The sequence below is a fragment of the Paroedura picta genome, chromosome 3 (genome assembly GCF_049243985.1).
Source record: "Paroedura picta isolate Pp20150507F chromosome 3, Ppicta_v3.0, whole genome shotgun sequence".
NCBI classification, from domain to species: Eukaryota; Metazoa; Chordata; class Lepidosauria; order Squamata; family Gekkonidae; genus Paroedura; species Paroedura picta.
In genome coordinates, this window is record NC_135371.1 from 81,938,771 (window position 1) to 81,962,261 (window position 23,491).

Below are 23,491 nucleotides of genomic sequence, written 5' to 3' on the forward strand. Positions count from 1 at the left end.
CTTGTGTAACCCTGAGCTGTCTGCTTGCTTTGCTTTGATTTAGACTCTGTGCATATTTCTGTTAACTGTGTTATCTGTAGGAGAGGAACTGTTTCTAACACCCAAGGCCAAGGCGGCCTAACTAGTGCTTGGAATGACGCCCGGGCTGGCACCTGTGGGACGGGGGCTCCTACTCCCAGGGAACTGAAACTTTGGGCGGGAAAGGGAAAGTGTAAAAGTGCTTGTTTGACCTGTATCGAACAGAATAGACTATGAACGTTAAGGTGTGCTGATCTGCTATCAATAAAGCTTTCTATTAATCCAGAAGCAACTTGTGAGTCTGTCTACCCTTGACACATAGGAGCCACCAAATGGTTCTCTGTTACTCTATTTCTAGAATTTACAATAATTAATATCCCACCAACCAGCCACCCCATCTTCACTAGTCATCCTTCCTGCACAGAATAAAGTCACAAGCTCTCATCAGTGACATCAGAGTTCCCATGGCTACACACCGAGAACTGACAACCAGCAGATATCATGTCAATGCATGGAGAAGCGGGATGGGAGACAGTTACTGACAGGCAAAGATTATGCATTCATCTTTAATAACCAAGAAAGGCTTGGCGGGGGGGGGGGGGAGGCACCAGATCAACTTTTGTTGTAGTAAGGAACTCTTCTCTTTCTCTATTTTTTAAATAATTTTTTGAGAGGGAAAGAACACATCACTGACCTTGTGCAGGTCATATAAGAATGTTCCATGATTTAAGCTTACATTAGGGATCAGCAACAGAAAGCTCCAGGGCCAAATCCAGCTCTTCTACACATGGGTGGGTGTGGCTGGGAGTCTACAGGCAAAACAGCTGCCCAGAACTTTGGAAAAAAGGAATGAGGTGACTGAGCCACCAGCCTGCATGCATTGCTTCAAGTATTCATTCATTTGTAGTCTGCCTGTCTCGATGAGATGCAAAGTGATGTACATAGTGTAAGTCTTTGCAGTCAAAAGGGTAAGACATTATAATAAGCAATGTAATAGTACCAGGATTACAGCATCCTGAACACATGTGATAATTAATGCAGAAAATAGTAATATATAAGTACAAACACACACAATACAGTGATATAGTTTCTATTGCTATGTTGGTATTAGGGGGATGTCTGGATCTCCATACTTACCAGTTTTCCCTTGTGAGCTAACAACTACTGCATTCAAAAATTGGTTTTCCTTTTTTAGAATCCAGCATGAGTACTTGTTTAAGGTGGGCCTCAGAATACCGTTTTACGACATGACATCAATAAACACATAAGGAAGCCTCCAGGGAACAGAACTACGGAGAAGTCACTGTTTCACCAAATTTAGAAGGAGAGCAGAGCTTCAGGGCGTATCAGGACTGCAGTGTGTAAGACTTTCATGCTAAACTGGATGCCATCCAAAAAACAGAAACCCATAAAGAGGCAAGATTCACTAACACTAGAATAGGCCACTTGCATTGCCCGTCCTAACACTTGATAGTGCCACCAGATCAGCAATTCACACAGAAATAACCGAGATGGGCTTCTATCAGGATGGTGATTCTTATACTTTCACCGTAAAAGAAGCCTTTGCAGCATCATAGGTAAGTTTTTCCTTGGAAAATAAATAGGTAAGTTTATCCTCAGGAAAATAAATGAAACAGTATGCCACAGTTACAGAAATTGGGGACACACTGTTCTACAGGCCGTATTAGTCTTTAGCTTCAATTTCTTTACTTCCCCTCTCCATTTAGCCTATAGATTTGCAGAATCTAAAAAATGCCGAATTTTGAATTTTTCTACGTAGAATTGCATGGCATAACATAGACCTCACATAAGACTATAAAACCATCAAATTTCTTCTACTTTCCAAGGTATATTGTATGCAGTCATATGAGTGGCATAATTTAAAGAAGAGTTGGTTCTTATATACTGCTTTTCTCTACCTGAAGGAGTCTCAAAGCGGCTTATAATTGCCTTCCCTTTCCTCTCCCCACAACAGACACCTTGTGAGGTGAGTGAGGCTGAGAGAGCCCTGATATCACTGCCCGGTCAGAACAACTTTTATGAGTGCTGAGGTGAGCCCAAGTTCATCCAGCTGGCTGCATGTGGAGGAGCAGGGAATCAAATCCAGCTTGCCAAATTAGAAGTCTGTGCTCCTAACCACTGCACCAAGCTGACTCTTCAACTAGTCAGCTGATTTGTGCTATTAACTGAGATTTGTGCACTCTGTGTGCACCATCTCAGCCATTCAAAATCTTGTTCTTCATCCAAACTGAGTCCCTTGAAAGGCCACTGTTAAAGCCACACATGCAGATGTGTCAACATGGATTCCAGAGGACATCAAAGGGAAGAGCAACAGAACAGCAAGGTTAAATTTGATGTCAATTAACTCTGATATTGATTAATTACAATAATTCTCCAGCTCACTTCTACAAAAATTGGAGGGCAGAGCAGGAAGACCAGAGCTGCCTCTATGTACAAATAATCTTCCTCTTGTAGAAATAGAATTTGTACAACATCGGAGTATAAATTCTTGCTAAAACAACAACTCATATTCAGCTTTTGGGCTTAGTATACACCAGTCTGATGTGCACACTTCACTGCAACATGCCTGACAGGAACAAGTGGCAGTGCTTCTCTGTCCACAGACACACCACTATTAGACCATGCTCCATTTCCTCGAGATAAAGCCAATTCCATCCCATGGAGTCCTATAAAACACATCCTAGAGCAGTGGTCCCCAACCTGCGGGCCGCGGCGCGGTGCCGGGCCGCGAAGGCCATGGCGCCGGGCCGCAGCTCCCTCTCCCCGCCCCCCCCCCAGTAAAAAACTTCCCAGGCCGCAAGCTTGCGGCCCGGGAAGCTTCTTACTACGGGAGGGCGGGAAGAGGGAATCAGGGCCGGCCGCGCCCGCGCATTGCGCATGGTGCATTCACGCTTGCGCAATGCGCAGGCGTGGCCCGATGCACGGGCGCGGACCGATGCACGGGCGCGGCTTGCGGGCGCGGCCCAATGCCCTGCCAGTCCCCAGCCTCAGAAAGGTTGGGGACCACTGTCCTAGAGCATGCAGAACTGTACAAAGCATAATGGACTAGAACAATTCCCAGCAGTCGCCACAAATACCTGTGTTCACTGATGATGCTCCACATTTCAAATCACAGCCTGGGTACTAACATCACTAGAGCTTCACTGTCAGGAAATGAAAAAGGCTACAAAGCAATATAATCCAGATTGTATCACGCGATGCTATAAGAAGAAGACCAGATTACAATGCCAATATGAATAGCTCTGACGACTCATGCAGCTGAACCACACAAACCACAGTCCTACCCACTACACGCCAATAGTCCATCTGATATGGGGGGGGCCTTCCGGACCCCTAATATAGCATATACTGAATAGGAGACAACTCTTACAACACAATCTCAAGCACATTATTTAGTTGCGACTTTTTGCCAATTTCCAGGAAAAAGACAAGTACCCTCTCTCCTGAAGAATTAGGGCAGGCTTTCTCAACCAGGGTTTTGTGAAACCCTGAGGTTTCTTGATGGGTGGAAATTAATTAATTTTTAATATATTTCTTAAATTAGTTAAACATTGATTGGGTGATAAGACCATACATGGTCAACCCCCTCCATACATGGTCAACATGGGGTTGACCATGTATGGTCTTATCACCCAGTGAATGTTTGTGTACATAGCTATGCTTCCCAAACATATCCACATCACTCCTGAAGAATATTTCAAGAGACTTCTCAATGGTAAAAAAATTGAGAAAGGCTGAATTAGGAGAACAAAGAACTCTAATTCAAGAGGTTACATCTGAGCTAATAGAATAAATGCTTCCCCATGATCATAGTTAAGAAGAGAGCTCTGTAAACTTTACACCTCTACTAAAACACTTTTGTTCTCAGATAATCACTGAAACAGGCAAGTTACATATGCCAGATTTAGAATCCCATCTGCCTTCATCTATTTAACTCCCATGTACAATCATTGCATCCCATTTACTTGGAGAACCACCCCACCCTTCTCAAATTCTTTTTTTATAAAGATTATCAAGCAAAATTCTCTTTATCTTCAAAATAGAGATGCTTCAGTTGTACATTAGCCAAGGAAGTACTCTTCGTACATTCCATTTTGGAATACACAAAGAGGTTGTAAAAGAAATCTAGTTTCCCAATATGGGAACTGTGTTTGAGGATTTCTACATGAGGGCACTTTTAAATGTCCATGCAGACATTTGGAATAACTCAGAAAAAGAATTATACCATATTCCGTGAAAGGGTTAATGCAAACAGTCCCTTGTGAATTTTCCTTCACACATGACACATGAATACAGAGCATCTCTGATGTACAGAGCAACAGATGTTCTGATGGAAGCTTTATTTTTAAAATGCCATTTATGGATCTGTCTCCCTGAAAATCAACGGCTTATTTACAATCAACTAGTAAATGTGCATCCCAAGAAAACCTTTCCCATAAACCTTCACAGCTGTCCAATCCTATCTGGTTTCAGAGAAGAGAGGAAAGAGGTGTCCTCTCACCCACAGCAAGGAACCAAAGGATGACTCCCTCCAAACAAAAATAGTTTACCCCTTCTTAGAAAGATCTAGGTTGAAGAAAAAAACCTTTTGACAAAAAGACAAAGAATAGCCCTGGGTCATGTTGAGCCTTCAATAGTTACACCCTTCTAAGCACATTTACTTCAATTGACTTAGAAGGGTGCAATTTTTCTAAGGATGGCATTGTAAATCTCTCAGGGCTTTGGGCATCTATCCATCACAGCAACCATTTCTGTTGCTCTTCACAATCTTTTCAGTTTTGACCTTGAACAAAAGGCAATAGCAATATTTAAAATGAGACTCCAGGAAGGCTTTGTACAGCTTCACTATTCTTACAGGAAGTTAAATTAAAAATATTGCCACATAATTGCATACTTCCTTGGCTACTGTTGTACACTGACCAATAATTGCAACAATTATGACGATGGGAGGGGGTGTACAGACTAAGACCCCATCACCAGTCTTCTTTCATGCAACCAGAGCTCTTGAATAGCTGCAGGAACTGCAAGAGAGCAACATGATTATCTTACAGATCAATGCCACAGCTACTGGGAAAACTGTGTGTGGTGGGGAGCAAACAGCCATTCTGAGGCTGCACACACTATCAGATGAGTCGACGCTGTTCCTGGAAGCCTCTGCCAACATTCCATGCAAGAACAGCCAGCTAGACAGCTTCCTGACTGACAATAAGAGCACAGTTCACTAGCAGGGCCTCTCCTGCTCCCCTACAGCAAATTCACTCCACCCTACGTATCCTGGTCACAGCTCCGGGCAAGCCTCCCACACAGGGCCTGACCGGCAACTCCTGCTGGATGATTTGTGTTCTACTTGGGTGTCAGAACAGAAAATTGTGTAATAAAGGCAGCACTTCATTAACAAATCCGAACTCCACATCACTTATGATCCCCAAGCTAAATCACAAAAATAATCCACTTGGAAAGGATACATCATGAGTGACTGAATTAGAAGGCTTATTTCAAAATACTGAGGAAGCCTAGTTTAAACATTCATTTTAGAAGTGGATTAGTCAATATCTTTTAAATAGCTAGTTAAGACAAAACAATAAATTTTCTGTTCTTTAAAAAAGGCAGCTTTGCAATAAATTAGTCCCATTCAAAGAAACCACATTTCACAGACAACTCTGCATAGATTCCACATCATAATACACATTTAATGCATATCCAAAGCGTCCTTCCATTTCCTCTCCCCACAACAGACACCCTGTGGGGTGGGTGTGGCTGAGAGAGCCCTGATATCACTGCTCGGTCAGAACAGCTTTATCAATGCTGAGGTGAGTCCAAGTTCATCCAGCTGGCTGCATGTGGAGGAGCAGGGAATCAAATCAAATCAATTTAAATGGCTGCTATATTAAGGGATATTTGCTTTCTTATGTTTGATTAGGCCTCATCATCCAAGAGTCCAATCATTCTTCTGCCTATGCCTATACTTATCTATGGCCAAATTCATGCTTGGGGTTGAACCTGTTGTAAGTTTACAAAATCCTCCTAAAGGTTACGATGTTAAACGGCTTGCAAACCTTTTAAAAATACAGGCAAATATTTGTTCTTAAAACATGGAACAAAACACTGAGGGAGGAGATGGGGTGGATGCTCTGTGTGAAGACAGAAGTTCACCTACTAACAGTATCCCTGCTCAGGCCCCTGAAGGATTCCATCTGTGTTTAATGCAGGCTGTCCTAATCTGAGATCCCTGACAAACAGCATTACAAACAATCCAGCTTTACAGGAAAACAATCCCTGCCCTTCCCCCCACCCCCAGCTTGCATAGGCCTCATGAAACAAACTCCTTTCCTTTACAATCTAGGCCACCTGCCCCTCAATAAAGATGGGGCAGGGGAGGCGAGACGGGAGAATATCGTTGAACATTTCCCGTTACATTAACCTTTTTGAGTTTAACAGAATCTGACAAAAGTATGGACAAAATGACCCAGAAGATGGCATATATTTGAGCTCCCAAAGGTCTTTTGAACATGGCAGTAACTGACCAGAAAAGAGAGTCTGGTATCTGGTATCTGATGATGTCAACTCAGTATGCAGCAATAGGGGGAAAAGCAGATGGTATACTTGAGATGGTTAAGGAAGGGACTGAAAGCAAGTAATGTATGGGCAAGCAGCCTAGTGAAAAAGGACTGTGACCTAACAAGATTTGTAGGCTTACTTGAAAATCAGCTCCCATTAATTTTGTTACTTGTGAAATCCAGGTGTTAAAGAACGCACTAAAAAGTATTGAATTTGCAACCATCCATACCTTTAGAAGAGGCAGCTAGTGACCAACAAGGGAGTATGTTTATATTATACTGTCCAAATTGTAGTTGGACTTTTAACACAATTTCTGTAAATATTTTAAACTAAATAGCCATTGCTATTTATCATAACTTAGTAACATATTTCATATTCACAGATTCCCCTGAAGAAGCCTGCTTATGAAATACACAGATAATTTATTATGAAATACACAGATAATTTTAATGGAGTAATAAAATATGTTTTTACTTTACTTGCACCATCAGCCTTGGCCTTTTTATGTCTTAGTGACTGGCACAGCCTTCCTATTTTGTCCTTACTTTGAATGGACAAAGAATCTGGCTACAGGGCAGACAAAGGGGAAGAATAAGCTATCAAGCAAGTATTAGAGAGAACTGCCACATGTAGTCTTTGGTTTGGCAGCTGGACAACCTGATGCAGGAAGCCAGTTTTCCCTTGGAACTCCTTAGTGCTACCAACTTAAAAAAACAAAACAAAACGTTTTCAACCTAACAGAAGCTTTGTCATTTGCTGGGGAGAAATGGCTTCACTAAAAATAACTTGGTAACACATCTGGTTGCAACAGCCAAGTAACACCACTCCCCCCACCCATCTTGTTCCAGCACATTAGTTGACCATTTGTCAAAAAAAGCCACCAGAAATGATACAATTTTTACCTAGCACAAATGTACTCCACTTCAGCCAAATCCCAAAGGAAGGCACCATGCAGGTAGTTTAGACCACTTTCACTACATCTAGGTAGTTTATACCAAACCTCTGTGCCAGAAGCAGCAGCTCAGGAACAGTAATTGGACACCTGGGACTGATTTCTCACAGACATGATGAAGAATGGTCCACAGCAGAGAAGAAATTAGATTAGGAAAAGGTGGCACACTGCTAGTTCCTTCAAGCACAGACAGCCGCATAGAAGAATGCTGTTTGGGCTGGGTTGTTATACTTGAAAATTTCCAAAGCAAAGCAAAAGGAAGAAACATTGCTTTCTTGCCTTGCTAACGCTTCTCTTCCCTCCACAACAAACCCTTAGCCTTTCAACCAACAACTGAAAGAAGAAAATTTCAGAAGCAAACTTTTATACTTTCCGGTGACAGCAGCAGAATGCAACAGCTTAGTAGCCATTTTATTTATTTACCTCACTGGTAACCTGCCAATGGGATGCTAAAATGGCTTACATCGTCCTCTCTCCTCCATTTCATCTTCAGCACCCTGCACAGCTCCATGCCTCTCCCCATGACTAGCAGAATAAGCTTGCGTATCTACTTCACCCACAATAGTAATTGATTGCCCTCCACAAAGTATACATAGCCCTGCCAACAGCTTTCAAAGCTATCTTTCCCAAGTTTTCCTATGCCTTGATTGTTCATTATTGTCATAATTGTCGATCTTCCCTTTGCAAAACTCACTAATATGTTCTGCTTCCTGAATACTGTGCAATTGCCCCTACCTGTGCCCATTCTTTGGATTCTCAGTTCTGAAGCAAGTCCCTTAACATCATTTCTCCCAAGACATACAATTTTAATGGTGACCTGCTTTCTGACAGACAACGATGAAAAGAGGAGGAGAGACTACAGGATGCCTCCAGGGCAGTGGTTCTCAACCTTCCTAATGCCACGACCCTTTAATATAGTTCCTCATGTTGTAGTGACCCCCCAACCATAAAATTATGCAATTTCACCGAAATTAAACCAAAATGACCAATGGCGTGAAGATCCATTGTTCATGATTGTATATAAATTGTTTTTTTTCCGGGGGTGCTGCTGGAGTGGCTGGCGGCCAAGCATGAGTACCTGCTGGAGGAGCAGCGACAGTGGTGGTGCCCCCCTGGCCAAGCTGCTCACCCAAAGGGATCCAGACCCACCAGGTTGAGAACCACTGCTATAGGGCAAAGATGATGCATTCAAACATGCGGTAGAAGAATCCATGCCTGGACTGCCTCCTAGCTGCAGAAGCTCAGGATCTTACATAGCATAGAAGAGTGAATGAGTAGTTTCTTCACAGCATTTCTGGCATACTCTGTGAATGAATCTCTAGGTCACAAGAGCTTCTTCTATGTGCATGTATCTTCTGGAGATGAGATGGCTGCATACTATCTCACAAGAGAAGTGTACAGCCAAGGGCAGAGGCCATTTATATGCTTGATATAAGTCACATCAAAAGGTGGCATGACAGTGCTTCCATGGTAGAGCAGCAATAGCTATGCACCTATCCACACCCTTTACCCAAAAGGTGGAGGATGCCAATTCCTTTCTACATCCCCTGGACATGATGTAACTTACACCAGGTTCATTTCTCCTTTCCAAAGCTACAGCTGCCTCATTACAGAAGCACATTTACTTTGAGAATAGTGTTGGCAGAAGAGAACAGTTCACTCATATCATTCAAAATGTCTTCTTTCACTTCACCAGTAGTTGTCAAGCTAAACTGATTTTGAAGTGATAAAGAGCTAAATCTACTTGTGGCATCATTTCTAAAAAAAGGAATGTCAGTGGGAAAGAGTTGAAATGGCATAAAGATTCTCTTGCTGTTTTAAAGAAGGTGGAAGAATACAATTGCCAAGAATTTCAGAGGCTTCCCAGTGCATCCCATCAGACAAAAATAAACACAGTATCCCAATAAGCAAACAGAATAAAGCTAACATAATAACTCAGAAGATTCAGCTTGGGAAAATGTAGCTAGTGGTGTCTTTGCATATGATGGGACAACCTTTTCAATGAGACTATTGCCCAGATCCCCAGAAAAAACAAATTTTAACTTGTGAAAAGAAACAAATATTAAAATTAGTAAAAAGAAGTATAAAAAGCATGAAGCTTCTGAAATCTCCCTCAGAAGAGGGAGCAGTTAGAGCGACAACTGGAAATATAAGAACTCCAAGAGGACAAGCCATTATAAAGTATAAATGCTACGTACAAACACGTGGAGGAACTGTATGACTCACTCCTGGCACTACGTGTTCTTACAATCCAAGGCCATCCCAATGGGAGAAATACAACCACAAAGACTTCATGGAATGTAACCTGCATTTCTACTCTACATCCAAAAATGCAAGCAAATGCTAAGGGCTTATTATTAAAGTACAACCCAAGAAACTAGATAGAGCATGCAAATCAATGAGTAAGGACAATATGTATAGACAACAGTTTTCCATGTTCAGAAACAATTCCAACAGTCATTAAGTCTCCTTAGCCTTCTTGCTTGATAGGTGATATATAGCAGCAGTGAGCAAAAGTAACAAATTATTCAGGGTTTAAGCCAACTTCTATCCAACCACATGGTAGATTCTGTGGATTTATTAATGTTTAATCACAATGGCATATTGAGTTGCATAAGCTACAGTCCAGATGTGCAGGCAAGAATCCTACACAGGTACATTGAGATTTCTAGGTTACTCCCCTCCTCAATAGACTTCTTGAACTCATGAGCCACAGGTTAGGGGTTCATCAACATGAGCTGACCAATAATCCTGCACCGTACTCCAGTACACTCTCCAATGTACATGCACATAAATTATCACACTGGATTACTATCCATTTCTTGGATCTGGCACAGTATTTGAAAAGGTTTCCACTTGCACAATAAGGCTGTTGCACTTTCTGCTGTAGCCCAAAATGCTGGCCTGGGGAACACAGGATTCCCAGGAGCAACAGTAGGTGGAGGCAGAAATCCTTCCATCTGTCAAAACGATGTGCTGGATCCAAGCCCATCCACACATGTCAGACATTGGTAATTCTACTCCTGAGTCCTATCACACAATTCTTATGTAGAAAACATTTAGGACTACGGTATACAAATTTTCAAGAACTGGCCATCCACAAGAACGCTATCCCCTTCTTGAAAATCTATTGCTACCAAGCACAAAACATTTCCAAATCCAAAAACCAGAACTATTTAATCTAGACATATGACATACTCAGCTTCCAATGGAGTGCTATCATTCTGGCAGGACATTCTGCTAAACACCTGGCAGGACATTTTGTTAAACATCTCTGTGGTTCCATTACACTATACAACTCACCGGTCTGGTTTTTGAAAATACAGAAGTTGAGCATCATACCTCAGGCCACTGGGAGCAAAAGCAAATTCAAGACAGAGAAATGAATAGCTGCAATAGACATCACATCACATTCCTGACCATAAAGCAGCTCTGACCCTAGTGTGATACCATTTCTACACATTCTGAATAAGCCCTTTACAATGCCCCTACTGACACAGATCTATACAAGACAATAACATCCTTTCAGAGAGAGAAAGAGATAAAGACCCCCAACCCATCCATGTTCTGAGCTCTCTCTGCTGATCGTTAACAGCTAGGCCACAAGCCTGTAAGTTGTTCTTAATAAATAATTCAGGGCTACCCCATCTCTCCTGGCCACTGAATGCATTCCACATCCTGGTTGCAGAGGAATCCAGCTGCTTACCATCAACAGAAAGCCAAATTAAGCATCCTCAAGACAACAAAGGGAGCCAAAAGTTAAGGAAGCAAGGTGTTGGGGGGAGGGGGTTGCAGTTGGGGGTTTTTTTGGGGGGGGATTGTTGTTGTTTTAGATCTAGATGAGCGATTTTTAGCCAGTGAGAAGATATAACTCCATGTGAGATTTCAGAATGTTTTTTTCTACCCAGAAAGCCAAACAGATCATGTGTCAGCTGATGCCATGTCAAGTCAGCATGGATAGATCAAAACAATTAATCTTTTGATTCTTAAACTGTTCCCTTTCCTTAGAGACATAAAGGGGCAGGTGTGGCATAAATCAATTCTCTTTGATAACATGGTTTCCTTGTACTGAACACTGTTATACTCAGCAGGAGAGATTTCAAATATGACTTGTCAGTTCCTTTAGACAAAGAAATTAGGTTCTCTCTAAAGTTTGGTTCCCTGTATGACAAGACAACACCCTAATATAATCCCCATACAAGACTATAAGAGAAGTTCTAGAGGTACAGGAAGGGAATGAGGAGGAAGAGTAGTTTGCCAAATGTAACACCCTGCTGGAGCAGACCAGTAGTCCGTATAGTCCAGCATCCTGTCTCCCACAGTGTCCAACCATTATTGTTTTGAAGCCTTCCCCTGTTGCGTCCTGGCACTGGTATTCAGGGGTTCTGAATGTGGAAGTTCCATTTAGCACTATGACTAGTGGCCACCAATACCCATTTTGCACAGCGGTAGCCATGCCAGGCTTCTGCCAGTTCTTTGTAATGGGGCAGTTTGCCCTGTTGCTTCATGTGTCCCCATTGGGACCATTTTTGGAGTTGCTCACTGTCCATTCTGGATTTCCGCCTCCACACAAGGCAGCCAAGGTAGAAAGGTTCAGTCGTGCGGGGGGGGGGGAGCACAGGCCTTTTTTTCTGTTTAAGAACAGGATAGCACTATCCCGTTCCTAAACAAAAAACAAATGCCCCAGGCAGCTCAGCAGCACTGTGCAGCACCACAGAGTCACAGAGGGCAGGGGAGAAGCCGGGCCTGGCACCCTGGGCAGAAAAGAGAATGCAGAAATATCCATGTTCCCTTGACACACGGCAACGGAAGAAACGGGGATTAGCCCCACTGCTAGACAAGTGCCAGCCTGGGCCTTATTCCCCATGCAGCAAATTCCCCCTACCCTCCATCAACCTAAGTACCAACTCTTTTCTTCTAATCCCCTTTTAAAGCCATCTATGTCTGTGGCTATCATTATATCCTCTGGAAGTGAACTCCACAACATAATCACTCATTGAGTAAAGAATTATTTCTGTTTGTTCATCTTGAATCCACTTCCTATCAGCTCTATCTACTGTCCAAGTTCTAACTGGAGAACTCACAGACTCTAACATTTCTTCATAAGAAAAACCATCTTGGCTGTTCTCTTCTGTGCTTTTTCTTGCTCTGCAATGCCTTTTTTGAGATATGCGGACCAGAACTGCAGTCATTATTCCAAATAAGGCCACTTCACACAGGGTCATTATGATATAGACTGCTCCCTTCCATTTTTTCTTAACCCATAATGGGCTTAATCCTTACTCAGGAATTTTTGCCATGAGATTTAGTGCCACTGATAAGAAGGCCCTCTATTGGGTTGCCATCTGCCTAATCTTAGGAAGCTGGGGCACCTGAAACAGCCATTCCAAAACTGATAGTAGCAGTCAGATCTATTCATATGGGAATCATCATCATCATCAGTGATTTACAACCCCTACTGGATAATGACAGTTCTCTTTCCCAAGCACTGGGGGTTAAACCTTTTCTTTCACACAGACAGCCCCCCAATCTCAAACAACTCCTCACTCACAATAATGCAGTATCGAATGGGAACATGGACACTGGTACTAGAGCTTGCAAGAAACCCAGATGCCAACTTTACTACCATATACACTCCAATGCCACAATTACTGGACCTAACAACGTCACCTATACCATCAAAGGCTTATACACCTGCTCATCTTCAAACTTGGTATATGCCATCAAGTGCCAACAATGTCCCTCTGTTCTCTACATAGGGCAAACAGGTCAAACCCTTCCCCAAAGAATTAATGGACACAAATCTGACATCAAAAGCCACAAGACTGAAAAACCTGTAGGAGAACACTTCAACCTTCCAGGACATTCTATAAGGGACTTAAAAGTAGCTGTTGTAATACAAAGAAACTTCAAGAACAGGCTAGAAAGGGAGATTGCAGAAATGAAAGTTATTACAACACTCAATACTTTGACATACCCTGGACTCAACATGGACAAAGGTTTTTTATCTCACTATGCCTGCTAACCTTATGTAACTTTTGTTTCCACATTCCTCACAATTTATTTTAATTGGGATTATGTGACTGTTATTACAAAAATCTATACTATGACATACCCAGGACTCAATAGAGATGAAGGCTTTTTTTATTCATGCTAACCTTTTTTTTATATAAGATTTTTATTTTTATTTTCCAGGATTAAAGATAATGAAATACAGGCAATCTACATTGTTAGTACAGAAAAAAAAAGGTTATGCTCTTCATTTAATACATTTAGTTCCCCGTTTCAATCCCCTTTTGTAATATTTAAAGATAATGCAATGCAAGTAATCTACGTTACTGATACAGAAAGAGAAAGATTATGCTCTTCGTTTGATAGACTTGATACCCCGTTTCAATCCCCTTTTAACTTATTTTCTTAGGTAAATCAGATAAGGGCCCCAGTGTTCTTGAAAACCCTCTTCTCTTCATTTAAGATTATAAGACTCCACATGGCTACAATATTATGGACTTTTACCCAAAGCTTATAAACTTTTTCACGTTTCCACCACATTTAAAAAGAGAAGTCTACTTTGTTACCATCGTTTCAACATTTGTTTGCATAGTTTTTAACAATTTTAACAATCATAAACAATTTATACTTAACGTGGTCTTAGAGCCATCCACATTTCCACTAGGGAAAAGAAAAAAGGAAAAAATAAAAGCCTACTTAGTTGTACGGAAAGAAAATATATATATATATATAGGTTATTAAGGTTGTTAAGTTATATAAGTGTACATTATTAATACAAAAAATGATAAAATAGAGTCTTCATTAGTTAGTAAAATAAAGTCTTCGTTAGTTACATTTACACCTCCTCACTTAGGTGCCTCCTTTTAGTTATGCTTTAAGTTTAAGCTGAGAGTCACTACAGAGATATGTTAAATAATTCAAATTCAGCTAACATAGGAAATCTAAGACCCCACACTTACATGGTAGTATAAACCCATTCCATTAAGTGTCTCCTTTTAATTAAGCTTTAATTTTGGGCTGGTAGACACTACGAAGTTAGATTTAATAATACAAATTCAGCTTACTTAGAAGATCTTAGACCCCAGATTAACTTCTTAACTAGTTATATTGCCTATATGGCTACGGAAAAAAGGAAAAGGAGGAAAAGAATTTCAACCACTGTGTCTCATTTCCGTTCCCCAAGCTTCTTAAGGGGGTCTCATATCGAGGCTTGTTGCATCTTGTTGTTCCCATTGACTTATGTTCTGTCCAGTTGGCCTTTGGCTTAGAAAGTGCAGTTGTAGTCTTTCCCTCGGAGTATACATCGGTGAATCTTGAAACAGTTGTACCTCCTGGGCTCCAATATCAGTACAGTTTTTTTTCCCAAGAAGCTCCTTTCAATCAATTACTTTCACAGCAGATCCATATATCTTTTGATTGGTTCTTGTGTACTGTTGCTTTGAAGTGGCTGTATGTCTTCTTAGGTAGGATGTCCTTATCTAGGCTGCAAAGCTCCGCCATCCCCTTTTCCATCTCCATAGTTTCAAATTTCTCTTCTGCTGGTAATTTTCCACCTTGTTTAGAGCTATCATCAGCCACTGTTATTGATTCATCATTCCTGTTAGAGACTTCTTCCTTGATGCCTTTGAACTCCATGAGCATATTTTTAAGCAAGTCATCTGTAAATTCTTTCAGATCTTTAGTTTGTTTCTCTATTAGATGAGCAATTTTTTTTAGCATAGACATGTTTTAGGCTTAGAATCTTGTTAGTCTTAGGCAATTTTGCAAATAACCAGTAGAGGTCCTACAGAGTCCTAACGAAAGCAACAGTCTGTTTTGATATTAACGCAATGTCTCGTACTGGAACAGAATTCTCGTGAGATATTCCCACCCACGGCTCTTATCTCTTATCTCCGAAAACCAAAACAAATGCAGTAAGAGCTATTACTAATTAGTTTGAGTTAAGTCCTTCTTCTACTTAGAGAAGAGAATTAGCCTGCCTCATATCGAGGTGGCTTCAAGCAGAGCCAGAGACGGGGGGGAAAGGAGAAACAGAGAAACGGAAAAGTACTTGCATCTCTGTGCGTTGATTGATGTATCTTGGAATTTAGCAGATGTCCTCCCCTCAGTTCACAGCATTCATTTGCAGTAAATCGTAGTAGAGGATCAAAGTAGATTCGCTTATCTTCCTGTCACTCTAGCTTGCTTAAATTAAAGAAAGCAGCTTTCCACGCTGAGAGTTTGTTCCAGGGGAGAAGGTGCCGGGGAAAACCACACTCACTGTTTATAGGCTCGATCTGATGTCTGCCAGTTGTTTTCACTCCGGAGTTGTGATGAGTCGAAAGTCTTGCAGGGAAGTATCCAATTAGCTTTGTAGATTAAAATAAGAGCTTTGTAGATTGCAGAGTTGAAAGAAAAGAAAAAAGTTTTAAAATGGCGGACGGCACTTACTGGACCCTGTGCACACTGAGCTTACGTTCCATGGGATATTAATTTCCCTGCGGAATAGAGAGGCCCCAGAGATTCACAAGGAATTCCTGAGTAGATGGTGGGTGGGTTGGCGTACCCAAAACCCGATTCTGTCAATCACAGCAGCGATTGACTCTCAGTGGAACAGGAGCTCGAAGTATTCGAGCTATCCAAGTGCCATGTCTCCGCCCACTATTCATGCTAACCTTGTTCAACTTGTGTATCCATATTCCTCACTATGTATTTTGTGATAATATGCCTGTAAGATATGGCATTGTAATGGAATTTTGAGTTTGACTCCCTGTCCTTGGAAAGTGACCAGCAATTCCCTGGGAGGAATGTCTCACAGTTGTATGGAGCAAGCAACATATGAAGAGGTGATAGCCTTTGATCTCTCTACCAGCAACACTTTGGTTTCTCTCTGTAAAGTACACTGAATTCTAGTGGATTCATTGGCTGTTTTGACAAAGGATGATCATTGGCTGTATCTGGTTGTGACACAGATGTAACAGAACTGATTTTTGCTATATATTCTCTGTCATGTAAGAAGATCATAATCTGATGAAGGGTGCTTGCACTCGAAAGCTCACGTCCTGATTAAATCTTTGTTGGTTTTAAAGGTGCTACTGGACTCTGATTTTATTGTGCTACTTCAGACCAACACAGCTAGTCATTTGAATCTATTCATAAGGGAGTAAGTAGTCCTTCGGTTTATATAGTTGTTGTTGTTTTCCTATTGTTTAAGCCCACTTCAAATGGCTTTGAGGAGAAAAGTGGGACAGATGATGGATAGAAAATCAGTGCCAGCACTCTAAAAGAACATACGGGTTTGAGCTTCTTGATTAAGAAAATACATTTATTTGGTCAATATATATACTGCCCAATAGGGGATATAACTAAAAGCACTAGAAAAGAACGTGAGAAGCTTTCTTCTTACAGCATTCTGACTTTGGATAGCTGTGCATAGCTGATAGTGTGTTAATCTGCTTCATCTTCTTTCAAATACATTTTTCTTTTTTTTTTAAGGAGAGATAAATTCATGTTGCAGGGAGAAGAGTAAACAGCAATTCAACCCAGCCTCCAAGTTCCATCATAGAGACACATTTCCATAGTTAAAGAGACTACCATGTAAATTACTAAACTGAAGCAGCGCTTTGTTTTGAGAAAGGCTTTAAAATAACAGGGAAGGGAAGGTAATTCTCAGGGTACCTGTACTCATGAAGTATTAATGTATGCACGGCTTGTAAATGCTATGCACATTGGCCAGTATTTGTGAAATACAAATACTTTAACTGCCAAGTAATTGTACCATTAACAACAACAACTAGTCAGCAGTTTCTGAAAATACTGGGAAGTGTACATGCACACATATATATGGTGTTACTCTCTTTACTACTGCTCTCACTTTTCTCACAGGCAATAAGAATGCTTCCATCGGTCTGTCAGAGCAGTTTTATAAGAGGCAGATAAGGCACATCTTAGCCATAGATTACATGGCCTGCTTAAGTGCTTAGCAAACAGTAGTTACAGGGTTCAGGGGATAAAACAAACATTCAGCTTCAAAAAGGGATAGGATGGCAATTCATGTGCTTTAATAAAGACATTTTACCCCCACCCACCACCCAAACCCACAACTGGCTTAATAAAGATGTAGAAAAGGGCAAACAACGGAATTAAAGGAGCAACTGTTTCAGAACAAAGCACAGACCATGAATCATTTCAAACTGATCACAGCTATCAAAAAACATAGCTGAGCCCGTCCATAGCAAAATGCACAACCAAGATGAGTAACACTTTCTGAACTACAAAACAATACAGCACGGTATATTGCAGTGTTTGGTGTGTGTGTGTTTAAGTATTAAGCAGCTTCTGTTTTCCGACATAGTCTTACTCATCTTGGAATTTTTCAGTGCATAGCATTTAGGAATTCTCTATGCACAAGCTATGCCTACAATACTTCCTAAGCATTTCTCTTCCCATGAAGTTCAATTTTTCAAGCAACTGCATATGAAAGCTATTATTTACTTCCACTGCAAGTGTCATTTAAAACCAAGTAAAGCAGTCAGACAAAATACAGAATTTACTACATTAAGAAACAGATTTTATTTGGCAAAGCATTTCCCAAACTTTATTCGTTTTAGCTGCTGCTGTTCTGCCTCTGTTGGGGACAGAGAATGCCATTGTCTGCAATACATTTCTATAATAAAGGAAGCAAACTTGGGAGGAAAATAACCTTTTTAGTTTATTCAGCACAATGGTAAGAAATCCCCACTTCAAATCTAACCGTAGCCACGAGCTCATGAGACGGTAAGCTATTATTTCTATCCCTGTACCTGCCATTTATAGAACAGTGCTGCACCTTCCCTTGCAATCCTAAGATAAATGCACATGATATGCAATAATTGCATGCAATATATGCAATTATAATTATTATTTAATTTGTTACCCACCACTCCCAATCAGGCTCGTGGCAGGTTCAGGTGTCCAGTTAAAACTCCTATTAAAACCCCCATTAAAATGGACAAGAAATACCGATACAAAGCCGACAACCCAGCAACATGGCAGAACCCTCCCCCCGCTGTCCCCAACTCCTATTACTCCAGAAAGAGGAGACAAGAGAGATAAGATACCCAGAAGATGTAGCTAGACACCGGGGGGGGGGCATTGATCTTTCCCCCACTGCCCCAGCCTCAACCATAGACATGATGGAAGAGCTCCGTTTTGCAGGCCCCGTGGAATGCTGAAAAGTCCCACAGGACCTGCAGCTCACCTGGGAGCTCATTCCACCAGGTCAAGGCCAGGACCAAAAACGCCCTGGCCCTGGTTGAGGCCAGGTGTGCTTCTTTGGGGCCAGGAACAACCAGTAATCACCCGCAGAGTGTAAGGCCTTGCGGGGGGCATAGGCCAATAGGCGGTCCCTCAGGTATGTGGGTCCCAACTCACATAAGGCCTTGAAAGTTAATACCAAAAGCTTGAAATGGACAGCTATCTCAGCACAAGCTGGATGTGGGCCTTCCATGATGTTCCTGTGAGGATTCTAGCAGCTGCATTTTGTACCAGCTGGAGTCTCCAGATCAAGGACAAGGGTAGGCCCGCGTAGAGCGAGTTACAGAAATCTATTCTGGAGGTGACCGTCACATGGATCACCATGGCCAGGGGACAGCTGGCAATGGATATCATCCAACAAGACAACCAACACCGTTTTAAGGAGAGGTCAAACCACCGCCCCCTTCAGTTGCTCAGGGAACTCCCCAGTAGATAGGGAAGGATTGATGTCCCTGAGTTGGCCTCCTATCCGCTGGCCACCCATTTTGAGGAGCCAAGCAGAGATCAAGGGGGCAAGTGGTCACCCTGACCAACCCTAGCAGCTTGTCCACTAATGATTTGTAACATTGATATATCCTTTAGAATTATTTGCATCATTACTAGTAACTCTAATTAAAAGGTTTCTAAATGTACCCTATCTAGCACAGTTGTGTATTACTTCATTGTGATCTTGTGACTGCAAACTCCAGGGAAGGATATAGAATCTGAAAAGGTCCCATGACCAGTCGAGAGCATATTCTAATTTTCAGTACCATCCACTGGGGACTTCTAGTCGGATATGCCTTGAGAGCTTTACAGTTGACCTTTGTCTCTTCATTTTAATGCCAGATCTCATTTGTTAAAAATCACATCCAGGAAGTATTTATTACTACTGTAATAAGATTACTCATGTGACTTGATACTGCTGCTGCTGCATCAAATCTTATCAAAATGCCACAGTCTGCACAATTGCAAAAAAGCATTTTGCAGCAGATGGCTTGCCTGGTGCTCTGCATTTTTCTCTTAATTATTGCCATAATACATCCAGAACAAACCTTTTCAACAATTTCTGATTGCTACCACAGAAGGGGAAAGGAGGTGGGTGGCAGGCATGTAGTTACAGGGAGAGGGGCTGGCAGGGGAAGTGCCCCTCCTAAAATGTTCCCTGTCCACTCAGCATCCACTACTAGCCTCATGGTTGTGAGATAGCAGTGAGCACGCTGTAGAAGTTGGTAGTTGAGGAGGTGGGGCCAGCCATGTAGGATACGACAGTAGCGCTGGTGCATGCGTGGGCGCGAGGTGGGTGCCAATGAGTGCAGACAGTGCAGTGGGTAGTGGGCACCTGCCGAACTCTGCTGCTAATGCTGCTTTGCCACAAGTGCTGCAAGGAGTTGCTGCCACCGCTGCCTCTTTCACAGGAGGAAGTGGTGAAAACTGGGGCACCAGCAGCTGATACTGCTGCTCTGAATCCACAGCCATGATCTGAGTCCTCCGCCCTGGCCTGGCTCACATCTCACACATCTGCAAATTTCAAGAGAGCCTCTTCACCCACTCCAGGTAGGAATTGAAAGCAGAGCTCATGTACCTTTTTGGGGGGAGAAGGGAACTTGTGACCTGGGGGCGAAGGAAGGAGTACACTGGGTGTGGCAGAACTGGCAACCGGCAGTATCAGCTGTACCACTTAGCTTTCTTCTCATCAAACAATTTCTTAGTCAAAACAGGAGGAAACTTTCAGTTAAGAGTGCTCTCTGAGCTTAATGGTGAAGTGGACACATGTACTTAAGTGACTGCTTTTCAATGTCCATGGAGGCAGAGATCAGGAATAAATATAGACTCAGAACTTCTACATAGATTGCAGAGAAAAGCAAACAGGTCCAACATTTTTGCATGTTCAAAACCGACTGGACACGTGTGTATTTTGCTCAGGTATCCATATACAAGTACAAAAAGTATGAGTGTGAATTCTCTCCAGCTCTTAGTTTTAATGCATTTTCTTCATCAAAAAGGGGAGGGGAATGTAGTAACTTGCTATTCATTCACTTTCTTCCACAATGTGACCATGTGACCTGCATTAAAAAAAAAACCCAAACAAGCCTTCTTTTCCAGTCAAAGGAGGAGCAAGGTAACAGACAAATCCAGTCTCAGAAAGCAAAAGAACCCATCAATAATACACAAGAAAATAAAGAAGCCTTCCCACACTGCACAGCTTCATTCATCAAGATTTCTGCAAACCACCTTAGCATCCCTGAGCATTATCAGCAGCGAATGCAACATTAAGGCTATTAAAACAAAGCAGAATTCTGTTCATACTACTTGACTGGCAGGCACTGTAACAAGAGACAGACGGCACAAGGGATCCACAAAAGGTTTTCCCTGTACTTCATTTTTCTTGACAGTTTCTCATTATGTTTTTTTCCCCCTTTGATTCTGGAGGGGAGAGCCACAATGGAAGTCACAGTTAATCATGTCAAAGAATAACTAGTTTATTCTCTCCCACACCCTCCTGTACAATTTCATAGATTAGAATAATATCAGATCAACACAGGAGCAGGCTTAGCATGAGCCCATGATAGTTCACCATCCATTAAGCAGAGAGACATTATTAATTCTTCTGTAGGAGGATGTGGGGAAGCTAATTTGACCCTACAACCAAATGTTTGCAAACTATGAACTCCATACGGAGTGGTTTTCAGAGAAAGGAGAGAGAATTTTTAAAACCAAACGGATCAATTTGCTTCCACATCATACTAGTGTTTGAACCCCTGCAGGGGGAAAGTGAACAGGAATTTGAGTCGAATCCTCTCCCCCCCCCCTCCACTGGCTTGCTACAGTATCCCATTCAACTTGCTGCTATTATTAGCCCCTTTTATTTTCAGTGGTGTCAGCCTTAAAGCCAGAGATATACAAGAGTCACAGCCCTAACTTCTCCATGTGTTTTCACCTTTGCAGCAGTCCACTAATACCCTTCCCTTAGGCAAGCAAATTACAGTATCTTCAACCTGGTAGCCTGTGAGGAAAATAAGGATCAGACCCAATAGAAGTAGGCATCCAACAGAAAGACATGTACGAAAACCATTGTAGTGTAGTAGGCGATATTGACTGCTGACCTTCCAAGCCTGTTATGCACTGCATTTGTTGTCTCATATCAAAAGACCATCTAAGCACGATTGTTTGTGTCTCCCTAACTTTGCACCTGCCCATAACTTTTCTAAGAGCCTCTTGTGGCGCAGGGTGGTAAAGCGGCAGAAATGCTCTCTGAAACTGTCTGCCCATGAGGCTGGGAGTTCAATCCCAGCAGCTGGCTCAAGGTTGACTCAGCCTTCCACCCTTCCGAGGTCGGTAAAATGAGTACCCAGCTTGCTGGGGGGTAAATGGTAATGACTGGGGAAGGCACTGGCAAACCACCCCGTATTGAGTCTGCCATGAAAACGCTAGAGGGCGTCACCCCAAGGGTCAGACATAACCTGGTGCTTGCACAGGGGATACCTTTATAACTTTTCTGGTATCTCAAGTGGATATAATATATTTGGGGGGGGGGGATCTCAGGTACCCAACATATGGGACAAATCAAATTTAGGTTAAGCTTGGATAGGTGGAAAAGTTGCCCTAACAACAATATTTTACCTCTGACAAGGAATACATACTTAATGACAAGAATACATACTTATATTGGTATTTTCCAATTCATCATTATTTGAAGACATTTCAGGACATAAAGCAATAGGACTTAATTTGAGAAACAGTTTATTGCTTAAAGAAAGCTTTGTGGGTTGCAAAGCTATGGTCTATAATGCTTTTAATGCAGCATTATAGCAAATGGCAAATAGAGTTGTCTTGAGTATACAAAACATAGAAATAACTGAACAGCAGTATTCTTTATGCTATTACTATCAGTTAACTTTGATACTTTATAGAGAAATTATAGAGAAGCATTATATAGAAATTTTACAACCTTACTGAAAAGAAGTCTAAGTTTATGCTAAGAAAACAAAGGATATATGTAGATATAAAATAGCCTGCTCGCATATAAACGTGCTGAATGCCAAAGATCCTTTGACCAAAGCCTTGCTCTGCACACACTACCTTCTGAAGTTACATGGATGGTTACCACAGATAGGGCTTTTTCTATTGTGGTGCCTAAGCAACTCCTTCCTTGCAATTGTTCATCATCAGCATCTATATTTTAGACTTTTAGGCACCAGATAAATATGCTTTCATTTTCCCAAGCCTTTCGCACAATTAGCAAGGGGTTTTTTTTCTTCCCTTTTCTGTTTTTAAATCTTTTGTTGCTGCAGTACCAAACTTTTGTTGTGTATGAATAAACCCAGGACTGGTAATTCACTTTTCTAAAAAGTATTTTTTGGGAAAAGCCTTAAGAACTATGTTATGCAACTCCACTATAATGCATACACACACATAAAGTGATATAAACATTAACTCTTTGGGGTTAGAAATTATGAAAGTAGTAAACAAAAGGAACTGAGATGGAATTTAGCTGGTTAATCTTATATCAATTTAAAAAGAAACCTACAATTAATCCTAGAGCAGATTTTTGAACATTTTGGGTACATTAACTTTCAGAATCAAAGTGGGAGGCTTTTCCCTCTTCCACGTAAGAAATAAGTATTTTATGATGGTTTCTGTTGCTACCTATGTACATCACCTAAGCAAACAAAA

General features: G+C 41.6%; 1 long non-coding RNA gene across 2 annotated transcripts; it reads left to right on the forward strand.

The window, feature by feature from the left end:
- Positions 1-517: 517 nt before the first annotated feature.
- On the forward strand, positions 518-5,374 carry LOC143831187 (uncharacterized). Of its 2 annotated transcripts, none has more exons than XR_013228762.1 (3): positions 518-645; positions 1,214-1,595; positions 5,091-5,374. It is a non-coding gene; the product is annotated as an uncharacterized LOC143831187 (long non-coding RNA). The 2 variants fall into 2 exon arrangements; XR_013228763.1 differs by having other exon boundaries at positions 531-563.
- The last annotated feature ends 18,117 nt before the right edge of the window (positions 5,375-23,491 follow it).